Here is a 15,806-nt window from a genome sequence, read left to right as displayed (position 1 = left end):
AAGCAAAAGCAGCATGTGTATACATTCAGTAGGCTATATCTTCAGTAGCTAGCTAGCTAACCCTACACTTTTCAGGGTTTGATGTTGGTTTTGGAACAGGGAAGAAATGTATATCTTTATCCAACCTCTGCAGGTAACGAGTATCATTAATACACGACGTGTCCCAGGCACAACATTTAGCTCCAAATCCTCAAAACCAGCCTGAAAATGAAGGAAATCTGAAACGATTATTAGAGTCAATGGAGCACAGCTGTGTTGTTGTCGGACCCTGGTCTGAGCCGGCCCGATGCTGCGTTATGAATGACCTAGCGATTTCTCTCACCGACGGTCTCCACTGCCAATTCAACATGCTGAATCGGCTGAAAAGCCATCGACAAGGGCCGACTGTTGCAAATAGTGTTGGAAAACACAGCAGTGCGACAGACAGTCCGACAATTACCAACAAGCCAACTGTCAGCTTGGTATGTCAGGGCTTTTAGACCCCCACTCCCTTGACTGTGTCCATGCTTTGCATTGCCTCTATTATAAATTAAAAGCTGTTGCCATGGAGCTAAAGCTCATAACCACATCTCCAGATTTCATTTTCTATATGATGATACAACTGATTACAGCAATATTGGAGCTTATGTGCAAAAATCTGCCTGTTGAACAGGGACATTGGGTGCAGTTACATGATGGCTTCTTATTCAGAATGAAATAAATCTGAATGAAATCATTCAGAATTAATTGGATAGGGGGCGGGGCGGATGTTACGTGTTTACATTTACCTAAAGAAAACACTATAGTCCTCGCTCCGGATAACAATATGCTTGACGACGCCGTTCTTAGTGCCTTTTCCGGGCTTGTTTTGCTTATATTCTTGAAGCAGCAGTACAACAACAACCATGTTCTGCTCATGCTTCGTCTGTTGAGGAGGAGAAGGGAGGTCGAAGGTCGAAGAAGGGAGATAAAAGACCGTGCTGTGGAGAATGGAAACCGGTGAGTGCAACGAGTCCGACTGCTCTATCTCAGCCCGTTGCTATGCACGCTATATACGTCATCGCGCCAGAAGGGCAAGGAAACGAGCATGTGCAGAAAGACTGGAATGAACTTAAAGAGGAATGAGTGTTTACAAGTGTGAGAAATTCTTTCATTGGGAATTAGAAATGGAATATTCCAGCCCCTTACATCGGATTGAATTTTCAATCGCATTGGCCGTTTTCATTCCGAATTAGGAGTTTACAAGATCACTGTTAATAGGAATGAACTTTCATTCCGAAAGAAAAGGGAATAAACTGTCCATGTAAACGCACTCATTGTTTAAAAAAGGGAAAAAGAGGGGATTTAGAGGACTGTGAAGCTTCAACACACGTCTTTTGTAACTGCATCATGGAGCCAGACTGGGTAATACTGGTCTGGACTATTAAAGCAAAAATGTAATTTTGTCTTTAGTGCAAATAAAAACAGATATTAGAGTCTAATATGAGGTGCAGTTTGAACATGACATTGAAAAGTTTTGATGTCGTAGAACAAAGCCTCCAGCAGCTTTTGAAAGGCCAAGTCCTGCAGATTTAAATTATCTGGGTCTCATTTACGGACGTTAAATGGTTTCCAAGTTAAGAACCTAAAGAGAAAAGAGTGGATTAAAAAAACTGTAAATGGCTTTCATGAGGTTCGGCTGGTTCAATGATTATTTATTCAAGCCTGGGGGCAAGGAGCATTTTGCACAAAGTGATTTTTCGATCTCTCTTTTTGTCCTCTGTGGACTCCTGTCAAACGGTGCTGCAAATGACGTTCTGCTGTCTGCAAGGTTACATACTCAGCTTACAGTGTGTATGTGTTAGTACAGTACATACAAAGATGTGGCGTGGCAAGATATCAGCCACTAATAGTAGAGGATACTAAATTACAGAGCACAAGACACATCATTAAACAATTTTTCATCTAGAGGTCTTGGGGTGAAACACGAAAATGTTCCAGACACTTCCCATCTCAAACATTATTATTGCAGACCTTTGAGCACAACCCTGGCTGTAACAAAAGCAACACTGCAGTTAAATTAAGAACAAGGGCACTGCTTTTGTATTAAAGCATTTTGATGTTTCCTGTTTCCTGTCACCTTACCCTCATGCATCTGTCTGTCATCTGCAAAGGTCGAAAACTGGGAAACATGTCAGTCAAGATCCAGAGTTTACAGTCTCGGTGTAGTAATTCATGCCTCCACAATGTAAGGATATATTTCAAAACACACTTGGTTTAACAATGTTCTGGTTCAACTTATCTTCATAAAACAGATAGTATGATATCTCAACATGACCTCATCCCAACTTATCAAATACTGCTGCTATGTCTGTGGACCTACATGTCAAAATATGATGCACTTTTACCCTCCTGTGTCTGTTCTTATGTTCAGGGATGGCGTATCAATTTATTTTTATATAATATCAGTAAGTAGCTGCAGTTAATCAGTCAGTGAGAATGTATGTTGGGGACATCAGCACATACAGCGAGCAGCACTGACAGACCTCCTTCCGAAGCAAGCGAACACGCCATCTGCAGTCATTTTGACTTGACCAGTGGACTTCACTACAAGCTGACTGGCTGTAACAAACAGGTGAAGTGCCTTACATTCTAAAACCAGCCACCGCAATTTGACCAGCAGAGATGCAGGTGACACCATTAGCCGGCTTGAGTTGTGCTCAGACTGGCCAGTTTCTTTTCTCTGCATCGTTCAAAGACGGTTTCGGATTGTCGTAACTTTCTGGTCTAAACTGGGCTTTAAACGATCCAAACAGACTCACGCTGATATGGAAACAGCTCGCCTCTGCCGTTAAACACATTAATAACTGTTATGTCAGTTGTGTGATGCTAACAGTTAGCCCTCTCACTGTGCGCGTTTCCCCTAATTTTGCAAGGGCACTGTCACTGGATTCTGGGCTTCGTGCCACCCAGGACGACTGGTTGGTTTAGAGAAACAAAAACAAGCTAGAGTGTTTTTCCCCCTACAGACAACACATTCTCATCACAAGTCGTCAAATACCGCTGCTTTTTTCAGTGGACTTTCACATCTACATATTATGCCCTAGGTATCCTCTTGCGTCTGCTGTTGACATTCAAGGATGCCGCAACCAACGCTGGGATGTCAACAAAATCACGTGGTTAGGTTTAGAAAAAAAAAAAAAGGTAAGCTGGTAGGCGATACTATATTTTCACATATTTGGTACAGCCCTACCGGCAGTGTGTCATAACACTGTGAAAGGTTCCATCGGAATGGTTACAAACTGACACATATCATAACATGCTAAAGGTGGCTTTTCACGGTGGTGTCTGACGCCGTAATCACTGACAAAGCGTTGACTTCAGAATGAGAATAAGCTACTATAACGGAATGGTAATATGGTGATTCCAGACCTTTCTCAAGCACTGACGCAGCGCTGTGGAGATAGGTCTGGCTACGTGAGACTATCAAACAGTAAACTCTATTTTACTCTGCATTTGCTCTTGAGTTGTGTTTTCTGAATTGAAATATTAGCTGGATTTTGTTTGGAGCAGCAGACGAGACACAAAGGACAGCTCAAGATCTATTTTAAGCTGCTCTAGTGGTGGAGATTTTACCTTACCTTAGCAAAAAACAGTATTGATGTCAGATTTCTGGACAATATCTCTGAAACAGTTGAACATTAAGACACAGTGAATATCAGTTCTAAAAGATAAACATAAAGTAGACTCTATAAGCCTTCCAGTTTCCACAAAATACCTGGAAAACCTTTTCTCTTAACCTTTTCTGCTGCAGCACATCTATTGTTTGTTCTTCTGCTGTCCTCTTCTCTCCTGTTACCACTGCCAAAGTAGCATTGACCTTTCTATGAGACACTCCTGCTCTTTTGTGTGTGAGTGCACCATCTTTTTTTGTTTAATGTCACCGCAGTGTCCAAATGTGCTCAACAGAACAGAAAACTAAGAGAGGATGTTGTCTGTGATCCAGAGCTGATTGCAGAACATAAAGTGGCATTTGTATGGAGGTATCGAGGGGGGATTTTAATAATCTGTGCACAAAGGAGATGAGAGAGGCAATTTCATGACACCACTACACAGCTGTTAGTCTGCTGTTAGCACTCCTCTTCCAACCTGGCTTAACCATTCACAACAACCACCAGTTTAGTTCTAACTGATCCAATTATGTAACTTTTTTAATTTGGTAAAACACTAATGGTGTACTTTAGAGGATTCTCTCTAGCTGACTAGCCACAAAAACCTGTGCCCTCATTTCCTGCTGCCAAATTAACCAAACGCCATTCAGCTGAGGGAATGAACAAAGTATTTTCTGGGCACAAGTTTGTAGTTTGAGGTTAGTTTTAAAGGGTATTATTTGATACTTGCTGGGCTCCATTTTGCTGGGTTTGCTGATCAGGATTAAAATTACGGTGGGGTAAAAGTCAGAGTAGGGTTATGCTTGAAAAGAGCTGTACGACGTGTTGTCCAACCTGGTCAGAAGAGGAAAGTGTTTACAGTTGTTCTAAATGTCATGCTTGAAGAGGCAGCCATCATAGCGAGAGAGGAGACAGAATAATCATTTGAGATGAAAGAGATATTGCAAAGTGGAGGTAGATTCCAAAGCTCTTCTACCAGTTGACAAGTTCAACTGATGGAGTACTGGCACCTTTAGAGTCAACCCAATCGAAGGAAAAAGTGTTGGTATTGTACATTTCTGTAAATCATGGATACATTGCATTTGCACATTATGTCAAGCACAAACTAGAGAAGGACTCACAAAGCAGTCCCACAGACTTAGATAAAAGTTCAGGGTCTTTAATTAGGCTGAAGTCAGTCCATGGGTGATCAGTAACTCAGGTAAAGGTATCCAATTTGACAGAAAAGGGTGGTCAAAAGGCTAAAACGGTCACAAACACGCTGGAACTCTCACTCAAAGGTAAATACGATATGGCCACAAAGCAGGGGACGACAGGGACTTAAACAAACTAAGACAAGGGAAACAATGAGACACAGGTGAATCACATTAGGGTGGGGAAAGTAATCACACGGGAGGGAAACTTGACAGGACGTGGGATCTGAAATGAGACGAGACAATGGTTACCAAAATAAAACAGGAAACACAGGGATGACAAATAAACACGAATTTAGGTAGCACGACACATTATTATTCAACGGATATGTTGAAACTTTACGTTAAGCATTTAGCCTTAACAACACTGGGTTTAACATGTGGTTAGATTTAGGCACAGAAACCACTTGGGTACAGTCAGAGATGTTTTGGCTGAAAACACCTGGTTTTGGTGGCACAATTTCCGGTGGAAAAACAGTGACGGATTGCCACCAGATACCCATGTTTAGTTGCTTTAAAGCTGATGGAACACAGTGATGACTCACTTAGACTTAGACTTGCTTTATTGTCATTCAACAAATACACCATCAGTGTACATATTAAACGAGATTGGGGGGGCTGTTACAGTCCATAGATGAGTGTTTATTTATTGTATGTGAGTGTTCAATAGTCTTACAGCCAGGGGAAAGAAACTGTCTCTGAATCTGGACGTCCTGCTACAGATGCTACAGAACCTCCTGCCAGAGGTCAGCATGGAGAACAGTCCATGGTGGGGGTGGGTGGGGTCAGAGGAGATGTGCTGGGCTCTGGTCAGGCAGCGCTTATGCCCAATGTCCCGGATAGAGGGGAGTGGGGACCCGATGATTTTCTCCGCTGTCCTCACCACTCTCTGCAGAGACTTCCAGTCAGAGGCCTTACAATCCCCAAACCAGACAGAGATGCAGCTGGTCAGCAGACTCTCGATGGTGCCTCTGTAGAATGTAGTCAGGATGGGAGGGGGGAGGGAGGCTCTCCTCATCCGGCGCAGGAAGTGCAAGCGCTGCTGTGCCTTTTTCACCAGGGAGGTGGTGTTGAGGGACCAGGTTGGTGTGTTGGTGATTTGCACTCCCAGGAACTTTGTGCTACTGACGACCTCCACCGCAGTGTCGTTGATGAGGAGTGGTGTATGACTGGGCTGTGCATAAATATACAATACCAACATTTTCTTTCAGCAGCAGGGCTGTTCGAGTAACACCTTGACTACAATTAACACATTTCAGACACATTGTCAGTTTGTCTGTCTGTGGCTGTCTACGAAGGGCATGTCATGACGTAGCCTTATACGGGACTGTCACATCGACTGCGAGGGCAATGGTCCCAGAGGGCCCCAGGGTAAAGCTGCAGGGAGTGAGTGCACTTTAGCGGATGTGGGGCAGTTAGCCAGACGTACATTTGCAAAGTGAGTCCTCCTTATAGTCTTTTCTCTTGCAAAACCAAAAAAATAAATACTCTTTGAAAACACCTCTGATAAAGTATAAATCTGACCTTTTCATCTGTTCCAATATGTGTTGCTGTGACTCCAAAACATCCGTATGTTACCTTTTAAATATCTGAATTACAACAAAACATACAGAAGAAGAAGAACCCTAACTGGTTGCTGGGTTCGCTCACAGCTCAGAACAGCTCGGGCTCACCGTTAGTCTTTCTCCTTCATTGACTCAGCTTGTTTGTTTTGCCTTCTAGTGTTGCTCTTTTTGTCTGTCTTTGAATCCATTCCTCTGCTTCTGTCTCTCGGCTCTTTTTCCAGTCTGTGAGATCAGGTCAGCTTGTTTTCAGTGCACAGACAAAGATACTCAACTTGAATGTCAGGAAATGTCAATACACCAGACTGAGAGCATTTCAAAATGTAACATCTTACACATTACTCACTGTGTTGGGAAAACAGACTGCATCACTCATCTTTGAGATGCCTTAACAGAGTCCTTGCTGATTTTGTCTATGAAAGCATACATCACAATTTTCTGGTGAGATGACATCTTTAAATTATCAGCTGGAGTGAGATACTGACTCACTGTCTGTCCACTGATATTAAAAACAATATTCATGACCCAGCAACTGTACAGTTACTCAACAAAGAAAGAAAACTGCTGCTTTTCAGTCTTACCATGTGAGCTGTGTGACTTACAGTGAGACTCCTAATGATATATGTGACTTTTAAAGTTAGGGCTGTGTCAAGACTCAGCAGGATGATGCAAGTCATACCTTTAGTGTGCAATAGGCCACCTTTGCCAAGTCGTGTAGAATGGGCGAATATAGAAAGAAAAAGCAGGAGGTGTTTAAGAAAAGCTTTACTTGGTCTGGTTTGCTCAGACGTTGCAGAGCCAGTGCACTCCAGGGAGTAGTCAACGTGATTGTCCACAGATGGTGCCCATCACCAGTGTTTCCTGATAGAACACCGGCTGCACGCAGTACACACCAGAACAGCTGACAGTTGTGAAGGTAGAGGAGGCTGTAATTTGAAAAGGCCAAGACCATCTGTGTAAAAGTGCATTTCGTCCAAAGGTAAATTATTTATACAAATACATGTTAGCTTGTCAGTTAGTGAGCTCATGAGTGGAACCAGCTGATGTTTCTGTTATAATGTGGCTCCAGGTTTTTGCTACAGTACCACAGATGGCCACCAGGACCAACTGTCAACAAGGCTTATTAACTGTCCTGTATTGAGCTTTCTAAATACATCCATGATCATTATGCATGACATCATGCAGGGGTCCTTTCTGAGCACCAACCTCAGGGGCTGTAAAATGAAGCCAACATCGAAGTACCAAAAACTGCAGTTCCTCTAATGGCCACTAGAGGCTGGCTCCAAGAGTGAGAAATAAACATGTTTACAGTCTGGTACAAAATGCAAGGGCATAGTCACTTTGAGCGACAGGTGGATGCTGTCTCTTGACAAGCCACTACCGCGGCGACAGTGTTGGTTAGGTAACAGGTATCAGCCTCTCATTGGGCGGAACGAGCCACCCGCTGAAGTCCCGCCCTACCACGTTTCGGTTGTGTAGCAGTTTTCAACACGTCTTTTACTAACTTTTGCGGTGTTTGATCTTGCGGGGATGAAGCCATTTTTCTGCCATGGTTCGCATCCTGTAGGCGATATATTTGTGGGCGTGTTACACCAAAACCTGTTTCCCCCCGGCAATATTTTTGCAAGCGCACCTTACTGTGGCACCGCCCAGAACGACTGTGATTGGTTGAAAGAAATACAAGCAGCCGGGGCGTTTTTTTTTCCTCCAATCTTAAAGTGAGAGTCGGCCCAGCCAGACCTTTCTTTTCTTGAGAAAGGTCTGGTGAGCGAGACTAGGTTGCAACAGACCCTCTGAGGCAGGGGTTATTAATAGTTTCAATTTTTCTAAGCAGACATTTTGCCACACAATGAAAAACTTGAGCCCTGGCTGCTCTCCAGTCAACATGTACACAAAGTGCAGTCATATACGCTCATGTACATGCAGTGTAAACACAGCAAATAGTAATAAAGTCTCCAATAAATAACAGAAAGCCCAGTGGGGATTTTGATGACTGTCCTGCAGAGTATTGTCAAGTCTTTTTGTAATACAGTAGATAATTGTCAGCAATCTTGACAACTGAGTAATCCTGTCATTTATCAAGGAAAAACTCAATATGAATTAAACTTCTCAAATTTGGTGTTTTGCTTCTCATCTCTGTTTGTAATTATAAATTCAATATCTCTGTATAAGGACTGCCGCCTTGTGTCTTGTGATGGCAGTTTTTCACTTTTAAAGCGAGAGTGATACTAAAAAGATTTTGGGGGCAGTATCACTTCAACCCACAATGTTTCAGGTCAAATAAAAGGAAACACCATAGAGGATTGGTGCTGAAATTGAGGGCATGGCAGGTACACAAAACACACACACACACACACACACACACACACACACACACACACACACACACACACACACACACACACCAGGGCTGTCAGATTCACGTCATGTTTCATCCTGACTGATCATGGCAGACACTCTGTGCCATCTGCCAATCTGCGACCTTGAGACTAATGTGAACGCTTGCTTGCGTGTGTGCGCGTGTGTGTGTGTTTGTGTACGAAAAAGTGTACTTATTTGTGCAGATTTATATCAGAGTCTGAATAAAGTGCCCTACTTGAATGAGAAGGCTACAAGATGGGAAGAACAAGATGATGTGCTCTGGAAAAGCCTTTCCTTCTTGACATTTGTACTCATGGTGCAGCCCAGTCACCAGAAGAAAACTTTGACATTAGACGTCTCTGCAAAGTATAGATATGGTAGATTTATGTGTTTCATATGTATCATATCAACGTTTCTAAAGTGACGTCATATACCAGCTACTTTGTCATTTGGAGGGGGAAGGGAACTTGGATAGCCAATATCCTAAATTGTCAGATACTCCTGCTTTGTCAGTTCACCCACATGTCAAAATATGATGTGCTAGGTACCCTTCTGCGTCAGTTTTGGACGCTCAAGGACAACGTGTCAATTTACGCTTGTGTCTTTTTTTAAAATACATTTCGGTTTTCACGGGTACAGTTTCTGGTTGTTAGAGGCATTCAGTTATTTTCACAATAAACAAGTACAGTTGTCAATAACATCTCGTCACGTCACATACGTCACACACATACTGGCACCTCCCCTCCTGCCTGCCCATAAAAGGACTTCCTTGCTTTTTATACTAATTGCCGGCAGCAACACAAACAACTGCTGTCTGTATCATACCGCCACAAAGGGTGCCTCTGTGCGCCTGTCTGATGCTGAGATCCACTGACAAAGCGGTGGTTTTTGATGAGCTGGGGGTGAGAACGGGCTGGGATGTTGCCCCACCTATAGGCGAGACGCCTGCGAAATTGCAGAGCACAGTTCAAGACCAGCAAACAACAAAACCAGTTGTTCAGTCAGGACCACTTTTGCCAAAAAAAACTTTATTTCCATTGCAGTATTATATTTGGCGGCTCGACTCCTCTGGGGCCTCTCTCTGTTACGCTACAGAGAGAGCAAACCTCCCTGCCCTTCCATGCGCCCACATGGAAAGCCTAAGGCAGAGAGAGCAGCATCAGTGACAAACAGAAATGACACTGATAAGTCAGACACAGCATGGATGCCTGCATTTCCAGGCAGGATTGTGCCACCAAAAGCAGATATTTTAAGCCCAAACATTTTCAATACGTAGCAACACACAACTGTATCTTATCTCTGGTTTGCACAATCCCAACATTTACCGTGGGGACTGGGTTACATGGGTTCACCAAGTTTTTGATTCACCATTTGAACAAGAACTTAAAGTCCAGTATAACTGCCACCCAGTCAGGGAAGCTTTTATATTAGTGCTACAAATAGTGTTTTCCATTAGAGTTGCATGTGGAGCTCTCTGTATGAAAGAAATTATGGTGGAACTGAACATACAGTGGAAAAAATATCACCCAATGTACTGCATCCCGTCATCAGAACAATTTTTCACAGAAATAAAATACCCCCTTTTTACAAATCCCTCTTGCATGCAGTCATTTTACTGATACTGCATCACGTAGACATAATGTGGTATTAATAAGTTACAGAAAAAAAACCTGCAGATGATAAATATGAGGCGGGATGACAATGGCGATGACAATGACTGGACGTTGTCAGGTACTTTAACACATACAGACAGCGATGTAGTGACACACTGAGACGCAGTGACACATGTAAGTGGAGGCAGCTCTGCAGTGCAGCTGTGGGCGGAGACGCACCGACATGTTGTCTCAGCAGAGTTCAAACCATATCAAGGTTTTAATAATCTTCCTCCCATGGCAGGTTGAAGGAAGGCATCAAGTGTGAGTGTATGTGTGTGTTGGTCTATTAATGCTCAGGTAATTTGTTCCACAGAGAGCTGACAGAGGTGATGGCTTCAGGGAGAAACTTTAAAGACAGACAGGGAGGAAAATGGAGCCAGAGGCGCTGTGGTTACTTTCATTTTCTCGCCTCTCCGCCTCCTCTTTTGTCACAGATGGCAGTGCTGGTGAAGTTAGATGTGCCTGTGGTCTCTCTCTCTCTCTGTGCATGTGTGTGTGTGTGTGTGTGTGTGTGTGTGTGTGTGTGTGTGTGACTTGGTAAGGTCGGATATGGAAGCTTGTGTACTTGTGAGAACTGGTTGGAGTTTCATGCAGAGTGAGAACACTGCAGCACAGTGAGACATCCTTATTAATTTAAAATTACTTAAGAGTGATACAACGGCTTAAAGTTTGACCTGAAGACGCCGTCAGATGCTGGTACAATGTTCAAGTGCTGCACTAGTCTACAAGTTATTATCCCATCAATCATGAAGCATTAAAGATATAATCTGACTCAGTAGTTGCCGTCATTTCTCAGTGGTGTCATATCCCCTCTGAGCATGTGTCAGGACTGTGGCTGCTGTCATAACTTTGTCCAGTTTATAGTCACATTGTTACGGTACAATTTGTCAGTCTTGGTTGTTTATAACTATATGTTTTAACTGGATGAAGGATTTAAGTCACAAGGATCAGAGAAACAAGCTGAGCAAATGCGACAGCTCGGCTGCAGCCCCTGGTGTGCCGGACACTGTCGGAGAAACACAGATTTTCTGGGGTAATGTGATTTATTCAATCTTTTTATCAGTTAAAATCATCGAGTCTGTTTGTTTTAAAGAGGAGGAAACTGTGGTGGCGAAAAGGCTTAAGAATATGAGACAGTTAAGGTCCGGTTAGAAGCAAAAATTATAAAAAAATTCGACTGAACAACCTTCAGTGGGGCAGGATAATGAGAGTAGAATGTTCCAAAACAATTCACATACACACGGAAAGTTAGGTATGATGTCTGTCTAAGGAGGAGTATGTAAGAATGTTTGGTGAACTGGTCGGGGGGGCTGTTCCATTGTTGCGGTGTGTGAAGTTGGTAAGCTGTCCTACAATAAAATACCTGCGAAAGGCTGTGAACTGACCTTGTGTCATCGAGTCGACACCACATATTCTGCTTTTCGCCACCACAAAACCTCTGGGGATAATTCGGCTCCTGGTAAAAACCTCCTGAACACCTGGATCTTAAAGGGACAGTGTGTAAAATTTTCAGTTGTTTATTGGCAAAATCGATGGCTGCATTCAAAAATATGTCATCATTGGTGTATTATTACCTCCACCAATAATCTGACTTATTCTTGTAAAAGGAGAATTTCGGATTTGTTTGTACATTGTGCGGGTAAGTCTTCTGGGGGGGTTCCATAACGTTTCGCCATCTTGAGGGACATACAGCCCCGCCTTCTGCATGTCCGTTGAGAGCCAGGCTAGCGCTGCGTGACTGAGAAGCCGAAGGAGAGGAGCACTGTTTGAGCATAATGCAGGATCATGCATATGCAGCATCACGGGAGACAGAATCCTCGTCGCCAAGAAAGCGCAAAAGGGAATCAAAAAGGCAACGTGACCGGCGATTTAAAAAAATGAGGGTCAACATCGGGGTAGCCTTTCCCAGGTGGAGAGATCTGCTGAAGGAGAATCACAGCTGTTAGTAACCAGTGCCGCTAACAGCGCTAATAGCTAATCCTGCGTTCGTTTTGTACTCGGAGGTCATAAATCGGAAGTGGGAATGATGTCACCTCTGAGTTGACAACAGTTTTTGCATTCTGGTTGACGATGGTGGAGAAGTCGGAAAAAGACATGGACACCCGTAAGAAAGCCCTTGCACTTTTGGAGTACATACAGCTTCAAAACCATCATGCAATCCAACTGATGAAAGCCGCAGATGAGTCTGACCTAATGTAAAACAAATAAGATAAAATTGCTACAAACAGTACTTCAGCAGAGTGTTTACTCACTATGTATGTGACCGGCAGCCATCTTGAATTCGTAAGTCAGGGTTGATGCGGTTGCTCCAAGTTTCCGAGTTGGAAATCCGATCTCAGGGTGCATTCGAGTTTAAACTGCCGACTGGGAACTAGGAATTTCTGACCTCCGAGTACAAAATGAACGCACCATAACAGCGCCGCTAACAGCTGTTAGCGGCGCTGTTATGGTGCGTTCATTTTGCTTGTTAGCTGTTAGCGGCGCTGGTCGCTAACGTTAGATGGGAGAAATTCCTGCACACTGTGGCTTCAAGTTATCTGAGAAAAAGGTGAGCACACATTTGTAGAAGCTGGGCTAACTGTCCCTACGTGTTTTTACTGGTTTAAGTCGCCGGGTCCATTTCCTGATCAGGAGAAACAGACTGCAACGACGGCTTTACTCTGTCTTTCGTTATTGTTTTGATTCAGAGACTCCCAGAGGCAGAAAATGACATATAGCGATTTTAAGTACTATAGGTGCATATTAAGACATGGAAGCCTTCATGTAGATTTCACCTGGTATTAGTTCAATCAGGAGCGAATCATTCTGAGAGACAAGAATATCTGTTAACATGTACTCATTACTATGAGAAAGTCTTTGGTGATTAGACACCGTTGTGATGTCATGTGGTGCTATGATGAAGAGAGAGCTGAAGATCTGGATATAAATATAAGTTGGCTTTTGAGCTTATCCTGGGCTCTGGACAAAGTGACTGAAGGGGAATGGGGTGGAGGTGGGCGCGATGATTCTGCCTAAAATGACAGCTGACAGGAGCGGAGAGGAGAACAGATTCAAGACCTCTCCCAACTCTTGCACATCCACACCTCCACACGCACTCTCAGGTCTTCCTCTTCCAAAACTCACCTCTTTCAAACAGCCTATTCAGTTTGACTCCCATCTGCCGAGCCACACACAGAATATTATCCACTGTGAACTTGTTTTGCTGTTGTTATTTACTTGTTTATTTTATTTTACTTTATTCCTTACCTCGTTGACTTTTTATCTGCTGTTATTTTCTCTATCTTTGCCTGCAAGGTGACCTTGAGTGTCGTGAAAGGTGCCTATGATAAAATGTATTATTATTATTATTATTATTATATTTAGCATTTAAAGTCTGACAGAAGCAACGTGAATGGCTGAAAGAGATCGTGGCGAAGTTTGATGGCTAATTAGGAGAGTGCATGCTCATAATCAGCTGATTGGAGGAAGTGGAAGTAAAGGGATAGAGAGAGAATTGGGAATAAATAAAGCAGAACAAAAGTTTCCAGATTGAACTTAAGCTGAGCTTCATTTAACCAACCATCACTTCCACACAGACAAATCTTTTTCTTTCATTCTCCTAAATGATAAAGCTCTCTGTGAAACAATCAGAATGTCAAACGAGTGTGCAGCTGCCTTCTAAATGGAAGCTGGTTAATAACCTCTTTATGATGTGAACACAAAGACAAAGACACATTCTCCAGATTTTTACGAGCGAGCAGGCAAGAATGAAATATTTTAAATCGAGGTCCTCATAAGGATAGGAGTTTAATGTTGGTGTGTGTGATGTAGAGACAATTTAATGGCATCAGACAGCGTATGTATGTGTGTTGTATGTGCAGTATGGACACTGTCTGTGTAGATGTGTTATCACCAGCATGGCTGTGAGATAATGAGCTGTGACAATCATTCCTTTGTTTCAAAGTTAAGCGACAACAAAGATTACAAAGTCTAGCTTTCACATGTGAAGGTGGTTATGCTGCAAGGCGGGGAAACTTGCTTTGCCCAGGGCCACGAATGACTGGGGGCCGGTTGACAAACAAACATTAATAATTCATATGTAAATAATTAGCCAGACCTCAGTCAGAGGCCGGAGGATCCTCGCCTGGCACTTTTATCTGATAAACAAACTCTAGTTGATGCTGTTCTATGCATCCTGGCACCTTATTTACATTCATAGTAAAAAGAACCCCAAAAACAAAACAAGTGTGAATCAATTTGTTTTAATTGTGACTTAAAAAATGTCTGGCAGGCCACCTGGCACTCTTGCCTGCAGGCCACATGTCGGGACACAACAACCCGACTGCACAACCTGCAGAGAACAGTGCTCCTCTCAACAGTTCCATCTGGGTGTTTTTTAAATGTACATGTTTTGTTCACGGGGCCGAGCAGCGTCGTCTCGTCTCCCTCCATCATGTGACAGAGACACTGTGGCCTTCAAAGACACACCGCGTCATAGGGCACCACAGAACAGGATGAATCAACATTAATTTGTTAACCCATTGTTTTGTCTGTGATTAATTAATTGAATTTAACACATCATTTTGAAAGCCCTGATAAAAACATGTATCATGCTAAAATGTTTAGTGTATACAACAATAGAATAGAAATAAGAAATATGTACAGTATGTGCTTTACATGTTAAATATACATCCAACAGGTGTTGGTAAGAATAAATTAGTTTTGTATGTAAACAGGTTTATGAACATAAACCTATACAATGGAGTGTGCCAGTAAACCTGGAACTCTGTTAGCGCTTAGTTCTCTCGTCTAAAGCCCAGCATACACTGTACGATTTTTGACCGGATTTGACCTGATTTTTGAGACGCACGACCTGCCGACACTCGGGCCGGATTTCCGCTTCGTCGTGCGTCTTTTGCCGTGCAGTGTACCGGGGGGGAGCGAGCGCTGATCATCTGTTCCAGAACCACGGTCGGACGGTCGGATGAATTTCTGACATGTCAGAAATTTTGATCGGCCGGCACAGACATTCGCACAGTTGAAGCAGAGCCACGAGCCTGCGCGAAGACATAGATCACCATGGCGACGCGTTGGTGGACTGTAAATATGGAGGCCAGGTTGGTTGAGCTGTGGCAACAGTATGAGTGCTTGTTCGACGTTTCTTCTTCCACCACAACTAGCCAATATTCTTCAGCTGCCTGGTAAGTTTTTTCTGCTCTCATTTTCAAGCAAGGGTAACAAACATACAAGCTAGCGCGCTAGACGAGGTACAACACACACACACACACACACACACACACACACACACACACACACACACACACAGAGGGTGCACCCGGTTGTAGCCGGCTTACCTCCAACTCTCGTTGTAAAATGGACAAACCATACTGTCCACGTCTCTCAAGCAATCTGCGAGTCCATATGCGC

This window comes from Epinephelus moara, chromosome 16 (assembly GCF_006386435.1).
Source record: "Epinephelus moara isolate mb chromosome 16, YSFRI_EMoa_1.0, whole genome shotgun sequence".
Taxonomy (NCBI): domain Eukaryota; kingdom Metazoa; phylum Chordata; class Actinopteri; order Perciformes; family Serranidae; genus Epinephelus; species Epinephelus moara.
The sequence above is the reverse complement of the archived record's forward strand: the minus strand, read 5'-3'. Positions refer to the sequence as shown.